This window comes from Pinus tabuliformis, chromosome 5_1, assembly GCF_031772625.1.
Source record: "Pinus tabuliformis cultivar Carrire ecotype Pingquan chromosome 5_1, CPIR1, whole genome shotgun sequence".
Classification (NCBI taxonomy): Eukaryota; Viridiplantae; Streptophyta; class Pinopsida; order Pinales; family Pinaceae; genus Pinus; species Pinus tabuliformis.
In genome coordinates this window covers 144024549-144040495 of record NC_142305.1, presented here as the reverse complement: position 1 = coordinate 144040495, position 15947 = coordinate 144024549, and the positions used below count along the sequence as shown (strand labels likewise).

General features: G+C 37.6%; 1 pseudogene; it reads right to left on the bottom strand.

Moving 5' to 3' along the window:
* Positions 1-3126: 3126 nt before the first annotated feature.
* LOC149163824 (L-ascorbate oxidase-like) lies at positions 3127-11575 on the bottom strand (annotated as a pseudogene).
* Positions 11576-15947: the final 4372 nt, after the last annotated feature.

Sequence of the window (15947 nt, the reverse complement as noted above, 5' to 3'; positions counted from 1 at the left end):
ATTTAAATAAATTCAAAAACCAAGAGTACCCTTGATGAGTCCCATCAATAGGTATATTTTGAAGATCATCATGCCATCGTCGAGCCTTAAAACTATCCTTCTCTCACATTAATTCACATTTTTTGTTATATTATGCTTAGTAAGAGGAGTAAAAGGTGTTTGTTATAGTATGTGGCCTAATGTGGTTTAATTGTGGGAAAAAGGAACATTTTTTAGGAAATTACTATGTAGGGGCTTGATGGATACAACAAGGATGTTGGGAATCACAATTTCCATTATACCAAAATCCGCAGGTGTCAGTCAATGATCGCATTGCCAGTTATAATGATCCATGAGAGGTAGTTAATCCATGTCACGAAAAACATGGGAAGCGTTGGTTTATCCAATGTCCAACAATCTCACCCCCAACGCGAGCCGGGTGTGTATCGGAATCGTGACCTATGCTCTGATACAACTTGTTGGGAATCACGGTTGTCGTTAGACCAAAAGTCGTAGGTGTTAGTCAACAATTGCATCGCCAGAGATAAGGATCCACGAGAGGCGTTTAGTCCATGCCACAAAACACACGGGGAGTGTTGGTTTATCCAATACCTAACAAAGGAGAGAATCTAGGGGGTTTTTCCACTTCTTTAACTCCCTAATTTGGCTTGGGATCACAACATCCTCTCTCACTAGTTTGAATTCATTGGCAGTCGAGTGACTCATAGTCCAAGTGAAGCTCAAGAGGGACAAGATCCACCATTTCCAAGATCAAGGAGGGAATAATTCCTATTTTCAAGGGAGATGCTATTAGCTCCCTTTTTGTATAAATAAACAATAAGAAAATCTCATTAGGATTCGAAGTGTTTATTCAGCTAGGTGTAGCTATTGAGCTTGAAGCTTGACACTGTCATTTTTAGCTTTCATGCAATGTATGATACCTTTACTTTCTGATAATGAGGAGTTGGATATTAAGCTACATCTCAGTTAGTTTCAGAGGGTTGAGACCCTTGGGTTTGGGCCCAACCTAGAGGCTTTGGTCCCTCTTTTTGTAATTGTGTTTGTTCTTGATTCCAAGAAGTTCATAGTTTCTTTCATTTTAGTAGAGATTAAGCTATAAAAACTTGTGGTTGCAAGCTTCTATATCACCTCTCTTTTGGGATAATGAGTGGAAGGATTCATAACCTCGGTCCAAAAATATTGTGTTTATGATTTCTTGAAAATAGATGAATGTTAGTTGTTCTTATTTACATTTTCTTTCTGTAGCTTAGAAGTCAGTTTAGTGATTATATTAGTGTTATGGCATAAAATAGATGTTATTTAAATTCAACTCATATTTTCCATCTTAGGTTACATCATTTTTTCAATAATAAATGGATGTATGCATGTGATTGATTGAAGGGTTGTGTTGATCTGCAGAGAAGGGTACCTTTTCCACTTCCATCTTCGACTCCTCCATATTCTCTTTCCACCTTCAATTCTATCCCAAAAATCAGTTTCCATAAGTCATTTTTCCTAGTAAACTTAGGACACTGTGAGCATTCATCTTAGTACAAGATAGACCTCTGATAGGTCTTGAGCTTGGCTAGGGTTCTCAAAACAACCTCCCTTCATTTAATTCAACCTCCCTCCACCTCTTCATACCCTCAAGAAATCATTTTCACCCTTAAAAGCCACTCAAAACCCCTCTTGTAGCATTACAAGCCCTCCTATATCAATATAAGACCTCCTGTAGTATCCACTTGTAGCAAGCCTGTAGCACCACGTTTCTTCACTAGTTTTGATTCCCACTTCAACTTTAGCTCATTCAAGATGAATAATGACCCCAGCTGTGATTTGATCATCATGGGAAGCTCCTAGGACACTCCAACCATTCCATTCCTTTATTTTTTAATTAAATTTATAAAATTCTAATTTAGTTAATTTTAATAAATTTTTAAATTTTAATAATTTTTTGTTAGTTTGATGGAGAGATTTTAACCTTGAACTTTATAATTTACATAATTTTAAATTTTATAGTTTATATAATACTTTCATAAGACAATTGGAATTTGAAGGGCCTACAATAAACAACAATTTAAAATAAACAAAATTAATGTTTTGATTCATCTATGAAAATCATAGGATGAAAAAATAGTTTTTTTTATTGTAAAAATAAATTCAACACCTTTTTAAAAATTTAACAACTATAACCCATAATTTCAAACATTTTTATTAAATCTTACCAAAATCATTAATTTCAAACATTTTTATTAAATTTTACCAAAATCATACCCAAATTTATATTATTTTAGGAAATGAAATAATATAAAATAAAAATCAGAAAATTAATTTCAAACATTTTTATTAAATTTTACCAAAATCATGCCCAAATTTATATTATTTTATGAAATGAAATAATATAAAATAAAAATCGGAAATAGACACGCCAATAAATAAATACGATACCTACCGAGGATTGTCGGATTGTCAAAACAAACAGTAGCCAATGAGTCGTATCATTGCATTGGTGAGAAACTACTCCACATTATAAAATGTGGGCACATTTAGGCATGACTATATTATCTTATATTATATGGACATATTTAGGCATTGACTCTGCTAGAATCCGCGTATCGCTGGATTATATAAATGGATTTCTGTCCGGAGTTAGACAGTTTTGACCTTTTCCGCTCGTCATTACGCCCCCGGGACTCCTATTCGATTTTATTTATTTATTTTTTATTGAATTCTTTTATTTCAAACACATGGTTGTGTAAACAGAGTTATGAAAAATTGGTTCGTTATAAATTCACGCCAACTTCTCGTCGATATATGAGGACGGTAAAACGTGGATGGTGAACAATGGTAAGGCTGACGGGAAAATGGAGATACTGAACAATGCGCAGACTGAAGTTTACCATGAGAAGCTATTCCAACTTCATGAGAATGATAACGTAAGGACAAGCATAGAAAAATTCGGCATTTGAAATATGTAACACGTTAGGATAGAAAATTGACAATGTGAAACTGCAGCCAATTTTATTTAAAATATTTTACTCTCTTTTTTCTTCTCCGGGAAGAACATAGATGGTACAGGGATGCCGTGAAGAAGAATAAAGAATGTCAAATTTCAATATGAATTACAATAAGTTAAATAAGTATGGCTCAATAATGCATCATCTTGTTCAGGGTCAGGCCGCATCCCATGGCGGAACGAGGCAACCTTCCTACTCTCTCAATACCTTCTGCGAACATCACCCCCATCCCCATGAAGAAATGGGCTTCCAAATGGAAGTGAAAGGCCCACACTCCCCGATTCTCTGCCTTGAACCGCAGTGCAGCCCATCCGTAAGGAAACAGCGGCACCGTGTTACGAAGCGCAGGATTTACCAAGTTGTATTTCTTCGGATCTTTTAGGGGACCAAATGCGCCGTCGCCGTCGGATCCAGAAATCATGACCGTGCAGGTGCCATGGATGGATCTCAGAGTTAATTGCAGTCAGTGTATTTGCATTCTGGAGAATCACATCTATCACAGAGTTCAGTTCGAATACGTACACACCATTCCCTTCAATGGCGTTTGGATTTGTGGGAGGGATACTGATGTTGTATTCTCGGGGCTGATAGGTGTGAGGAGGGGATGTGGTGTCATAAGCACCCTTGATTTTGTATTTCATGGCGGGGAGGTATGGAGTGGGAGGAGGAACCAGCGATATGTTGTTGATAGCCCATTTTATAAATCCATTGATCTTGTCCTGCGTGTTCAATAAAATCAAATGTCTGGTGGGTTTCATAGGAGGAGGCTCTTCGTGTCCGGTGAGGGCCACAAACTTCTTGGCGAGCGACTTACTATAGGCATAATCGTTCCACATAGGGCTCGGAGGAGGTGGTGTTGGAAATTTCTGGTAATTTCAAACAAAATCTGAACAGAGAAAATGCTCTGTTTTTTCCCAGAAAATAATACTATGTTTTGGCACAGGAAGCGAAGAAATTGTTTGCTGGAGATGAAAAACAGAGTTTAAACAGAGTTTCACACACCAAAATAAACACTCTGTATTCATTAATCAAACCACTGCAGTTACAAATTTCTTCCTCTAACACAGGGATTCACAAAGAACTTCCACAAAACAAGGGATTTACAAAAAACTTCCACAAAACAAATTACTCTGTATTTTTTGAAAATTTTACACTACTGTGTGTAAATATTTTCTTTACATTCACTGCAGTAAAACTATTCTCCTTCACACATTACATTCATTCTCACTGTTGGAGATTGCATTTCAACAATAAAAAAAATTACATTTGTTGCTGCGGATATGCATTTCATTGCATTTTCAACCAACAGAAATTACCCACGCAAAAATTTTGATTTCAGGCTGCCCTCTCCATTTTTCTTCACTTCGCAATGCTGTGCGTTTCACAATACATAGTCAACACTCAAAAAACAAAAGAACATAACATAAGGTTTTTACTTGTGCAGTAAAACAAAGGCTTACTCCCGTAAATTTAAAAATAATAAAATTAAAGACTTATACCTAAAATCTAGGACCACAGTACATACATATTAATTCCTTAATTGTTTTACTGCCGAACTGGCGGTGAACCAAAAATTTACTTCACGCAAGGTTCATATGGTGCAGGCCCGTTGATTTAATCCGACGGTTGACTGCAATCCTCCGGAGGTCCCAATCGCACGAACTTTACTTGCCGGGGAATGGGAGGTTTTGTAAGGTACTGCCTAGACATGCGTCAACAGATGATTGTGATCACTGCCCCCTCCAAAAATACCACTACTGGGTGAAAGGTGGTGTGGGGAATATACCGGCGGTTTTTTGGAATGAAATGCGCGCCACTGTTCAACTGTAGCTCCAGTTGGAATTACATTTTCACACTCCCCTTTAATTTCAACTACTGGGTTATCAGTCATACCCAGACATTTCCTCAAAAATTCAAAACTTTTCTGTCCCAATGGCTTGGTTAGAATGTCTGCAACCTGCTCCTGAGTCCTGCAATGTTCTAAAACAATTTCTTCATTATTCACCAATTCCTTGATGTAGTGAAACTTTGTATCGATGTGTTTCGTTCTCTTATGAAATACCGAATTCTTGGATAATGCAATAACTGAGCTATTGTCACAAAAAATCACTGTTCATTTTTCTTGCTCTTGGCATAAGCTCCTTAACATCCTTCTCATCCAAACTACTTGACATGCTGCTGCTGTAGCTACCACATATTCTGCTTCTGCTGTAGACAACGCTGCAATAGGTTGTTTTTTAGAAGCCCATGAAATGGTTCCTGAACCCATGTGAAAAACATAACTGGATGTGCTTTTCCGATCATCTACACTTCCAGCCCAATCACTATCAGTGTATCCAATTAAATCTGAACATTCTGAAGTAGTATATAAAATCCCAAATCGTTTAGTACCTTTAACATACCTCAGAATTCTTTTTGCTGCCTGTCAATGTCCTTCTTTTGGCCTCTCCATGAATCTGGAAATTAAACTAACAGCATACATTATATCTGGCCTAGTTGCAGTCAAATACATGAGGCTGCCAACTATGTTTTTGTACAAACTGGGATCAAAATCCTTGCTGCTATCCTCTTTGCTGAGTTTTAATCTCATCACTGTGGGAGTGATTGCTGCCTTGCTCTCTTGCATGTTAAATCTTTCCAACACTTCATTAACATATTTCCCTTGTGAGATAAAAATCCCATTTTCACTTTGTTCTACTTCTATTCCTAAGAAGTATCTCAACAAACCCATGTCAGTCATTTCAAATTCTTCTTTCATGACTGTTTTGAAATTTTCAATAAGATAAACATCATTGCCTGTGAAAATAACATCATCAACATACAACACAACAACTAGTAATTTACCATCATTTTCTTTGATGTAGACGGTGGGTTCTCCCTCACACTTTTCAAAACCATTTTCCAGTAGATAAGAATCTATCGTACTGTACCACTCTCTTGGTGCTTGCTTCAGCCCATAAAGAGCTTTCTTCAATTTGCACACTTTGTGCCCTTGGCCTTTCTTCTCATAGCCTGGAGGTTGTTCAATGTAAACCTCTTCCATTAACATTCCATTTAGGAATGCTGACTTCACGTTCATTTGGTAAACTTTCCACTTGTTTTGTGCTGCTATGGACAACTCTCATTGTTTCCATTCTAGCAACCGGTGTGAAAGTTTCCTCATAGTCTCTCCGATACTGCTGCTTATATCCTTTGACAACAAGTCTTGCCTTGTGTCTTTCTATTTTGCCTTCAGCATTACTCTTGGTCTTGTAGACCCATTTAACTCCAATGACTTCCTTCCCTTTTGGTAGTTCAACTAAATCCCATGTCTTGTTTCTTTCTATGGCATTAATCTCCTCATCCATAGCTTCTATCCATTTCCTATCCTTAATTGCATCTTCGAAATGAATAGGGTCATCAACATGACAATATAATGCAAACAAAGAATTCATACCTTCATTTGTTGTCTCTTGTTCATAAATATCACTTAAATTTCTGAACTTCTTACCTCTTTCATTTGGTGTACAAGTGCTTGAAGAAGCACTTGAATTTCCTCCTTGTGGTGTGCTTGGAGAAGCACTTTCATTTCTCCTCAAGGGTGTCCCTTGCTGTCCTTGTGTTGGTGCTGCTGTTTGGAGATATATTTCAGCCATCTCCTCATCATCTTCATCACGTGACAAAGAGCTTTTAACATTCACTGTTTTCTCTATGCTTCCATCCCAAGCTTCCTCCTCAATGAACTGAACATCTCTACTCACAAAAAACTTCTTGGTGGATGGGTTATACAACCTGTAAACTTTGGATTCCTCACTGTACCCAATGAAAATACATTTCTCCCATTTGCTTTCCAACTTCTTCCTTAGCTGATCTGGAATGTGTGCATAAGCCACACATCCAAACACTTTCATGTGGGTGACTCCTTGCTTTGTCCCACTCCATGCTTCTTCCGGCACTCTGTTCATGATTGTTTTTGTAAGGCATCTATTCAAAATGTACGTTGCACAATGTATAGCTTTAGCCCAATAATCATTTCGCAAATGCTTTGCCTTTAACATACTCCTCGCCATATCCATGATTGTCCTGTTGTTCCTTTCAACAACTCCATTTTGCTATGGGGTGTACCTAGCTGTAAATTGCTCGTGAATTCCATTTTCTCTACAAAAACGTAGAAATTCTTTGGAGATATACTCGCCTCCTCTATCAGTTCTCAGAATTTTGATATGCAACCCGCCTTGGTTTTCCACAAGTGCCTTGAAATTGCAAAATCTTTCAAACACTTCACTTTTGTTCTTCAAGAAATAAACCCAAGTTTTTCTTATAAAATTATCAATGAATGTTAGTATGTAGTGGCTGCCTGCAAGTGATGGAGTTTGCATCGGTCCACACAAATCTGAGTGGACAATTTCTAAGGGTGCTTTTTCCCTTATGCTTTTCCCTGATGGAAAACTTTTTCTGTGTTGTTTCCCTAAGATGCAACCTTCACAAAGGCTGTCTGGTTTCTCTATCAATGGTAATCCTATTACAATTCCTTTTCTATTCAACAAATTAAGACCTCCAAAGTTGAGATGTCCAAATCTCAAGTGCCACTACCAATTTTCATCTTTCGGTTCGCTTTGGAAAGCCTCTTGTGTCACTAATGCTATTACTTCTTTATTTTTTAAATCTGCCTTCATTCTGAGAGGGAACATCCTGTTCCTTGTCATCTTTACTTCAACAATACACTGTTTGCTGGGTGTTCTATACATGATGGTGCATACATCATTCACAAAGAAAACATTGTAACCCTTTTGAACAAGTTGTCCAATACTTAAGAGATTACATTTCATTCCCAGAACATAATAAACATCTGCTATGGTTTTCTTTTCTCCTTTCTTTGTTAAAACTTTTACTTCTCCTTTTCCCATAACAGAAACTTTGTTATCAGTCGCTAGTGTGACTTGCGACTTCACATTTTGATCTAACATGGAAAACAGGGCTATGTTTCCTGTCATATGGTTGTTGCAACCGGAGTCTAGAAACCATACATCTTCACTCTTTTCTTCAGCAATATTACAGGCTAAAAACAAATTGTTTTGGCTGATATTTTCTCTAGTGAGATTTGCACTAGTTCTATTATTCATATCATGCTGCTTCTTCCTACATTCATTTGCATAATGCCCATATTTTTTACAATAATAACATTGGACATTGGATTTTTCATACCTTTGTCCTTGAGCATGATGTTGTCCACTTTGTTGGCTGCTGCCTTGGCTTTGGTTCTAATTTGGATTGATGCCTCTTCCTTGAGCATTTGTTGGACTGTTTCTTCCACCTATGTTTTGGCTTCTGCCTCTTCCTTTCTTGTTTCCTCTGCCTTGACCTCTTCCTCTTCCAAAGGACATCTGGGTCTTGAAGGCATGCTCTAGAGATGAGTTTTCATTCCTACTCAATCTCTGCTCATGTGTTATCAGTGATGCATGTAGTTCATCAACTGAAAAGTTTGTGAGATCCTTTGTCTCTTCTATGGTGGTGACAATCACATCGAATTTTGAGGGTAGGACCCTCAATAGTTTCTCCACAATCCTCCTTTCTTCAAGAACTTTTCCATGAGTCCTTATCTGTGTAACCAGATCAATCACCTGTGTGAAGAATGTGTCAATATTGTTTGACTCCTTCATGCATAGATTCTCAAAATCTCTCCTCAGCAACTGTAGTTTTGATGTCTTCACTTTCTCCATGCCTTGATAGGCTGTCTTGAGAGTTTGTCATGCTTCTTTGGATGTCTTGGCTACTGCTATCCTTGGAAACACACTCTCATGCACTGCTTGATACAAAAATACGAGGGCTTTTGAGTCCTTCTTCTTATAGCTCTTCAATAGATCTTTCTCTGCCTGTGTCAAGTTATTAAACTCTTCTTCATCTGCTAGTTCTTCAAATCCATCCTCAACAAATTCCCATAAATCTTGTGAGGCAAGCAAAGCCTTCATGGTTATTGCCCAATAGTCATAGTTTTTCCCATTAAACTGTGGGAGCTGAGTATTAAAAATACCCATGCTAGTGCTGATGCTGGAGCCAGCCATTCTTGCACTCTAAACTATGCTTCAAAATACAGTCAAATATTTAAATAACTGGCTTGAGAAATACCTTTGAATCTTTCTTGACTGAGTCTTCACTCTGCTGGAGAAGTTGCTGCAGCAAGAAACCCTTCCTTCAACTTCTTTGACACCTTCAAAGAGCCTGGACATGCTCTGATACCATGTTGGAAATTTCTGGTAATTTCAAACAAAATCTGAACAGAGAAAATGCTCTGTTTTTGCCCAGAAAATAATACTCTGTTTTAGCACAGGGAAGCAAAAAAATTGTTTGCTGGAGATGAAGAACAGAGTTTCACACACCAAAATAAACACTCTGTATTCATTAATCAAACCACTGCAGTTACAAATTTTTTCCTCTAACAGAGGGATTCACAAAGAACTTCCACAAAACAAATTACTCTGTATTTTCTGAAAATTTTACACTACTGTGTGTGTAAATATTTTCTTTACATTCACTGCAGTAAAACTATTCTCCTTCACACCTTACATTCATTCTCACTGTTGGAGATTGCATTTCAACAATAAAAAAAATTACATTCGCTGCTGCGGATATGCATTTCATTGCATTTTCAACCAACAGAAATTACCCACGCAAAAATTTTGATTTTACGCTGCCCTGTTCATTTTTCTTCACTTCGCACTGCTGTGCGTTTCACAATACATAGTCAACACTCAAAAAACAAAAGAACATAACATAAGGTTTTTACTTGTGCCGTAAAACAAAGACTTACTCCCGTAAATTTAAAAATAATAAAATTAAAGACTTATACCTAAAATCTACGACCACAGTACATACATATTAATTCCTTAATTGTTTTACTGACAAACTGGCGGTCAACCAAAAATTTACTTCACGCAAGGTTCATATGGTGCAGGCCCGTTGATTTAATCGGACGGTTGACTACAATCCCCCGGAGGTCCCAATCGCACGAACTTTACCTGCCGGGGAATGGGTGGTTTTGTAAGGTACTGCCCAGACACGCGTCAACAGATGATTGTGATCGCTGCCCCCTCCAAAAATACCACTGCTGCGTGAAAGGTGGTGCGGGGAATATACCGGTGGTTTTGTGGAATTAAATGCGCGCCACTATTCAACTGTAGCGGCAGTTGGAATTACATTTCAATAGTGTGGTGGGTACCTTGGTGGAGAGATTGCAGAGATAGTTGAGTATGGCCAGGCCTGTTGAAGGTATTGGGCTTTCGACTTCTCACATTCACAGCTGCCCAATAGTTTTCTGTGGGATCCTGATTGGCCTTTATCAAAACTGAATAGGTTTCGCTAGAGTATACATCCAGATTCTCCATCTCCACCGGTTCCACGTAGTGGCTGTCAGCTTCCACAACGGTCATCTTGTGTCCCTAAAAATCACAGAACAAATAGTTAGATCATCATTTTACGAATTATTTTAAGTTGAAATAATGTAGGATCCATGAATGCGTTATTTCACCTGAATCAAAAAATTGAGGGCCGATAAGGAAGCTACGCTGGCGATACGTAGGCGGTATGTCTTGCCAGGTTTGACTGGTAAAATGTGGGGCGAACATTGGCTGCTGGTAGCGTTGCAAGTTTTACTGCTGTCTGCCGAGCAGTTGTATTTTCCTCGCCCCTCTATCAGTAGAGACTGCAATATCAAGCCGCAAATTCACGTTTATTCATTGAGTTTCAATCAATCGAGATTTCAAACCGGAGTACCAGGGAAATGATATATATACTTGAGGTTCCCCAACCCAGACGAAGGGATTGGATGAGAGGCCCATAGCCTGTTGGTACGTGCTAGTATGCCACCAGTCATCAAGGATGATGCTGAGTTCTCCGTCATAGACGAAGGGCTCTGTTTTTGCGAAGTCGACTATCAAAGAGCCATACAAACTAGCCGAACGCTGGAGACCGTAGTGGCCATGATAGAAATATGTCCCAAGCTACATACATTATTAACATTAGGCCACAAATCCCCAACACAATATAACCAAAGTTAAGATGAAAGTATTGAAAAGAAAATGTGTTAAACATACTCTGTCAACAACGAATCTGTAGATAAATGTCTCCCTCGGTAGGATTGCACATTGAGACATGGATGTAGTTCCATCGCTCCATGGAGTTATGATCTGAAGCACATGAGCATTTCGATCAAAATTATTACGTATTAAAAGATCATATATGGAGGGTAAAGAAAAAACCACTCCATCACAATCAGAATTAACTTTGGAATCACTTTGATGGAGACTGAACTGTACCTGACGAATTCCATGCCAATGAAGCACAACATTTTCCGTGGGCATCTGGTTGTTTAATTCAACAACAATGGTGTCTCCTTCCCGAGCTCTGATTGTTGGAACCGAATACTGCCCATTAATGGAGATGATCGTTGTTTGCATACAATCAGGAGACCAGTTTTGGTAACTGAGCTTCCATTTATGGTGGTGGACTGTAGCCTCAGAGATAGGTGCCATTGCCAAAATCACCATCACCGCAAACAAAAAGCAACTGACTCGGCTCAACAATTGTAAATCTCTTGAATCCATCATTTTACAGTTCAAATGGATGTCTCAGGATAGGGATGATTGACTTCACCAATGTAGTGGGCTATGTTTGAAATATCATCTGAAAAATCATACAATTCAAACCGGATACGCTGTATAAGCCTGTAGACAGCAACAGCCTTAGCGAATTGCTAAATTGATATCTGTAGCTATGAATACCCCGGGTGGTATTATAGGCTTTACACCTATGAAAGAGGCCAATTCTTTCTTGGAAGTCCATCGTTCAACCCTTTCGGAAGGTTCCTGGTACCGAAGAGTTCAGCTCCCCCTACGAACTTTACAAACCTGAGATTAGTGAATCGTTTGACCGTTGGAGAAGGCAATATAATATGGCTGTTAGGGTTTTTGCCTATCACATTTGTGGATTGATCTTATCTCCGCAGTCGCTTAAAGTAAGTTGCACATCATCCAAAGCTCGCACCTGCTCTAGGTTCGAAGTGAAGCGAAAGTCTGCTGAGATAGTTGTACTTCACTGCACCACATGGGCTCCATCTTACATAGGCATACTTTAATTTCTATTGCACTTTTTTAAAACAATCGCCCAACTTGGATGATAGCCCATATACTTTGAACAGTTTTTCTCGGAGAGAGGGAGTCATCATATGCTTTTGTGTCACTGTTCCATAATTTGCATCATTTAGGTAACGTTGCAATTTTTTTAAACGAGTATTGAACATGGATGATAGCTTGGGTTAAAATTTAGGGATGGAGTACGTGAATTTTTAATAATTTTAATCACGGGAAGTCGTCATATGCGTCGAAATTTACCAATCTGTGCACTAAATGGTTTTACTTTCCCATCGATCAGGTAGGTTTTCATTTTCGTATACTTATCTTTGCCTTACCCGTAATAAAATGTGGTTGTGTATTGTTGTTATTGTTATTATAAGTTATTAGTGAAATGTGGTTGTATATTGTAGTTATGGTTATTATTATTATGATGCTAAGTTTAGGTTTATTTTAGGGTTAATGGTGAGTAGAAATATTGGTGGTTAATTTCAATGTTGGATGAATGAAAAACTTTGTGTTTATTAGTGCAATGTTATTATTAATGTATGTTAGATATTTATGGAGATAACTTAATTTCCTCAAAAGTGGTTTTCATCCTCAACCTTTTCTCATGAAATTTGAACCTAAAACGTAATAGAGACTAAACCTCACATAAATCAATTAGTATAAACTTCTAAATATGCATAGCTTATGACCTTTTCCCAAGCTCGAAGTCCTCAATTATAGGTTTTCATTCTTAATTATTTAATATTTTTCTTTTCATTTTTCATTTTTCTAAAGAAAAATGATGATAAATTAATTAATTTGTTGTAACATTGTTGTTGTGATAAGAAGACTGAAGGCAAGATTTTTATTAATAGTGTTATACATATTTTGAATAATATGTGTTGTTATCCTCTACCTTTTCAATATTACAAAGGTTACATTTATTTTTCATACCACCATCCCCTTATAGGATTTGTTCAATGTTGAGTTTCACTATGAAACTTGTAAGAGTTAGTTCCCATTTTAATAACATTGTTTTTCTTCTTTAAGCTAGCTATAGCATTGATTTGTAAACTATTGTGGATATTCCATTGGACAGTTCGTCACAATAGATATGATAGAATTATATTGAAATCTAAAATTCTACACTATTAATCTTTTATTTCTTTTTAAATTTCTAGATCTATAGAATATTTTTAATAATGCATCCATGCGAAGTAAAAATTATGCAAAAAATAGAGAAAAATGAAATAAAAGCTCAATCATACGTTTGACAAAAGATCTGCCCAGAGAAAAACCCAGTTGGAATGTCAGACTATTCTTCTCTCTTTCTCTGAATAGAAAATGTCTCTGAGTATAAAGAAGTATGGACTATGTCTTATGGGCCTACTAAAATACAGAAATTCTCTTTGTGTGCTCTATATTTTATCCACCTCGACTATTTTTTCTGAGTTATGGAAGAAATGAACTTGAAAGAATGAAACCTCTTTTCCTACTAGTGGTTCGGTTATATAACAACACGATAGCCAATTGATGGTTAGGTTTGACTACCTCAAATCTTAACCAGAGTTATAGACTCTTTTAGATTCTTATTCATCATAATCACATGGCTAGAACATTTTTCCATGAATTATGGGGGATGACATGACATCCTCTCAAATTATGGTGGTGAAAACAGGAAGGTCAACTTTTGAGTGACTTAACTTTCGCATAGAGACTTTGATTGATGCGATTCTTATGCCATTGAAAATGTCTTTGTGTGAAGAATAGGAAGAAAGGGTGTCACACTAAAGTAACAAATATTTACTCCCAAAAATGTTGTTTGATGCCTCCAAATGCTCCTGGAAGGTTTCATACCCCATATTGCCAAACTGGGTCCCACCGGTAGAAGTTGTCCTAACAGTTGATTCCTCCACTTTTTCCACTATGAAAGCATCAAGATGGATGACAAAAAATATAATTTCCAATCCAAATCACACCTCTCCATTTTGGGAGGCTTTTGGTCCCAAAATATTCTACTAAATGAGGTTAGGAAATTTTTCCTCCACCTTCTCTTTGGTGTTCCATTTAGCTTTGCACGAAAGTTGACCTTTGAACCCAATCTTCCAAAGGTCATGTTTCCCTTATCTTGTAGTTCTGGATCTCTTCTATAAAACTATATCTTTTTTCAACTTTGCTTGAGCATCAAGTGCTAAATCGTCCTCAAAAGGTAGGACATGTCCATCTTGCTAATCTAGCATGGAAGGCTCATAGAGTTTTAGATTCTCTATATTCACGATTAAGTAAATGCACGTATATGATGGTAAACTAAGTCGATGGGAAATAACACCCACCTTTTCTAGTATCTCAAAGGGATTATACCGCAAAGCCTTGATTTTCTTACCAGGCCCATGTAGCCTCTCCTTATTCAACTGTAGCCATGGTCTGTCTCTCGCCTTAAACGATTTATTTGTTCTATGATGATCATGCCTAGCCTTATATTTATCCTGTGACTTATGCAACGTCTCTTGTACTTGTATATGGGCCTGTCTGAGCTTTTCTATAAGTTTTTCAACCTTCAAGGTGTCCCCTATAAGATCTTTTCTCACTCCTCCTTGTTTCCCATATGCTATTTCCAAAGGTGAACGCGGAAAATATACAAAACAAGTTTTAAATGGGGACTTTCCTATAAAAGTGTGGACCGCTATGTTGTAAGAATTACTATATATACCATAGTTTCATCCCAGTTCTTTGGATGCTTCTGGTTGTATCCTCTCAGAACCTAAACCAAAGTCATGTTGACTACTTTTGTTTGCCCATCTATTTATGGATGGAATATTGTAGATCTCTTCAACTTTGCATCCATTATCTCCCACAATGTAGTCCAAAGCACTAAGAAAACTTGTGTCCTTGTCTGAAATGATGCTCCTTGCTATCCTCAAATGCACCCAAATATGTCCAAAGAACAAGTTTGATTCTTCTTTCCCACTGATGGTATTTTACAGGGCATCAAAACTCACATCTCGTTGAACTCATCAACTACCATGAATAGGTAGTCATGCCCTGCAACAACCATAGTGAAAATTCCATGTAAAAATATATAAATACCACAGATGTTGGGACATGTATTCCAAGTTGAATGGTGGGCAAGACATCCTATGGGGTGTTCATTTGGTTTTTTATGGCTAAGGAAATTAGCAAAGGTAATGGCTAAGGCATTAAAGAGGCAAAAAGGCATTTTTAGCACATTTATTTATGAAAATAATGGAAATTATGAGAAAAATGAAATGAAAGGTCATAGGTTGCATGTGAGGAGGAAATTGAAGGAAAATAATGGAAATTGAAGAAAATAGAGGCCTCATTCATAAAAAGGCTTCTAAGGATCAATGGGCAAGACTTGGTCAATTTAGCTTTGGAGCTCTCTCATTATTCTCTCTCTCTCTCATACTCTTGGACACTTAGAGTTTTCTTGGAGCACTTTGGCATTGGAGCAAGAAAGGAAAAGAAGGCAAGAGGAAGCAAGGATCAAGCAGGGAAAGCCAGGATCAAGCAGCTACAACAGGCTTCATTGCAGGTATTAACTTGAATGTGTATTTTCCTTGCTAGATTTGGCATGCATGGGATTGCATGTATATTTTCCTTGCTAGATTTGGCATGCATGGGATTGCATGTGTTTCTTTTCTACCATTACATGGGTTTTTCCAAGTGTGATAGTATTTTCAACCTAGCCTTTTCATTTCCTAATAGCTTTGATGACATGGGTTCTCTCATGCGTTTTTTGGGGGATGGCCGGATTGGATTCGAGGCTGAGTGGGGTGGATCTCCGAATTGACAAACACATGTTGGTAGTGGTCCCTGAACTAGACTGAGGATGCACGAA